Genomic DNA, 2389 nt, shown 5'->3' on the forward strand with positions numbered 1-2389 from the left:
TCCCAACATTTTAGTTCGTGTGAAACACTTAAATTGTGGACTTGTTTGGAGATGGGGAGGGGGTGTTGCAACACGGTGGGGGAGGGTCAGCTCAGTAATTGCGGAAGGGAAGTGGTATCTAGTTTTTCTGTAAACCACTTAAGAAAATGGGGGACGGATGGGGTGGGTGCCTTTTAATGTTTCCAAAGGGGTGATATTTTATATTTTACAGGAAGTAAAGCATTTCTAGTTAATCTATAATACTTTGTGTAGTATTAAATAAGAGGGGGTAATGTAATCATCTCAATCAATGTTTTGAGCTGATTTGAAAGGTAAAAAGTAAGCATTTTCAAACTGAGGGCCAATGGGTATGGGACTGGAAGAGCCTAATCCGTTGTTAAATTTTCGTTTATTTCACTCTTCTACCCATTGGTTGTGGACCTTTAAAATACCAGGATCCAGTCAAAATATGAATTTACCTTTTTGCCACATATACCCCTCATTGCTCGCTCCATCCCGGCTAGCCCCCCCCCCCCCATGTGCCTCTGCCTCAGCCTCTCCCGAAGGCTCCTCTTCACTTCCCCTCCCCGGCATTCCCCTTCCCCTCTGGCCCTAAATCGCCTTGCTCTTGGGGAACAATAGCCGCTGATTGAGGTTCACTCTGTGTTAGGCTGCAAAACTGGGCTGTTATTTAGGAAGTCATTAATCACATCTCCTCCCCCGGAAAGAGATGGCGGAGAAACCTGTGAAGTACTATTTCCTACCAGCCCCCTCTAAAATGTTCTGAAATGATAAACCTAAACAAAATTTAAGACGGTGATAATTTTTCTGGTAGAATTTTATTTTAAATTTAAAAATCAATTGAGGATACGATTAGGTAATTTTGTGCTTTTGCCTTTTTTGTAGGTGTAAGTTACCATTATCTAAAGTATTAATAATTGGGATGTAATTAGGATTAATTTGGTCTTGGAAATTACATATTTTCCTCTAATTAAATTAAATAGGAAACTAGTGTCTCAAGCAGATTTAATGATGTAGAGTAGCCGAATTCTTACGGGAAAAAAATTGTGACATGTGTTGCTTTATTTAAATGCCTCTGTGCTGTGAGATTGTTTAGACGGGCTTGTGTGGGGGCACACGTGTGCACATACATGACTGCTGTTTTTCTAAATCGAGGATTCACAAGGACCCTTCCATTGTGTTTAAAAAGGATGAAATCAACATTCTGATTTATTATAAAGAAGAATCTCAAATTGTCTTTAAGCATCTCAAATTTGTGTTCGTTCATAAATTATTTTGATGTCAGCATAGATGAAATGGCGATTGGTTATCTCTTCCTCTTGCCAGCCCCTTAAGGGTCCGAGGTGAAATTAGTAGCAAGAAAGCATGTAATTGACAAAGTCACGTGTGCTCAGGGGGCCACAAACTCGAGGGAGAAGAGAAAAAAAATAAAGAAGGAAAGCACATTAGACCATGCGAGCTAAATTTGTGATCGCACAAAATCAAGATGTTAGATTGATGCAGAAGATCACTCCGTTCCAAAGGGAAAGTTTTCATCTCACGAGTTTGGAGCAGAAGGCCCGTGGGGCAACATGGCCGAAGGTTAATTTTCTTTTCTATTGTTTTACTGTGATTTTCTTTCGTTTCTTCCCCCTCCATCCCCTTTCTCATTCTTCCTTGCCCGACTCCCTACTCCCTTTACCCCAATACTGAGCCTTACCTCCCTACCTCCCATTGCGCAATGGGGCTTTATGCAAACCTATTGTTGTAGATCTCCAAAAATGTTTTGTACCGCCCACACTGATTCACAACTTGAAAAGCTTTCAGGGGGCTATTGTTTGAATTGTGTGAGCATGATTAAGGGCAGTTTCAGTTAGTGAGGGCAAGAAAACTTTAATACACCTGCCCCCTCCCCCATCCCACCCCAACTTTAATTGAAAGTTATGGTGGGAGGGGGATGCACATTGCAAATAATCCTGGATTCACCACTGCGGCGTGTGTATTAACTATTAGTTCTAACCATCTTCACCTTTTCTTTTCTGCTGCCCGCCAGAAATAGTTTCGCTGAAAATTTCTCTTTGTAAATTGGATCAGTGTGAAATCAGCAATATGCAAGTAAAGTATCATGGGCTGTACTATAATGCATGGTTGAAAAATGGAGTTAAATGGAAAGTACACATACATACAGAAAGGTGGAAGTTGGTGTGATCGATAGAAAAGTGTGGCTTCTCCCTCCCCTACTTTCATTTTAAATATTTTCTATAGAAGAAAAGAAGTAATCAAACCATTTACTAACGATTTTTTTCTATCTTCTCATCCTCCCCACCTCAAGCAATTTTTTTTCCTTTTTCGATGAACACCGTATGGAAATACATATTAACTGGCTTTTTTTTTGTCCTGTTCCACTCAG

General features: G+C 40.4%; 1 protein-coding gene and 1 long non-coding RNA gene across 2 annotated transcripts in view; one reads left to right on the forward strand and one right to left on the reverse strand.

Moving 5' to 3' along the window:
• LOC147822594 (uncharacterized) overlaps window positions 1-2389 on the forward strand; it is a 23248-nt gene that overhangs the window by 13183 nt on the left and 7676 nt on the right. The gene's annotated exons all lie outside the window — the stretch shown is intronic.
• LOC147822595 (uncharacterized) overlaps window positions 1-2389 on the reverse strand; it is a 51260-nt gene that overhangs the window by 2802 nt on the left and 46069 nt on the right. The gene's annotated exons all lie outside the window — the stretch shown is intronic.

The sequence above is a fragment of the Heterocephalus glaber genome, unplaced genomic scaffold (genome assembly GCF_053883595.1).
Source record: "Heterocephalus glaber isolate CG9 unplaced genomic scaffold, H.glaber_assembly_v1.0 deba00001610, whole genome shotgun sequence".
NCBI lineage: Eukaryota > Metazoa > Chordata > Mammalia > Rodentia > Bathyergidae > Heterocephalus > Heterocephalus glaber.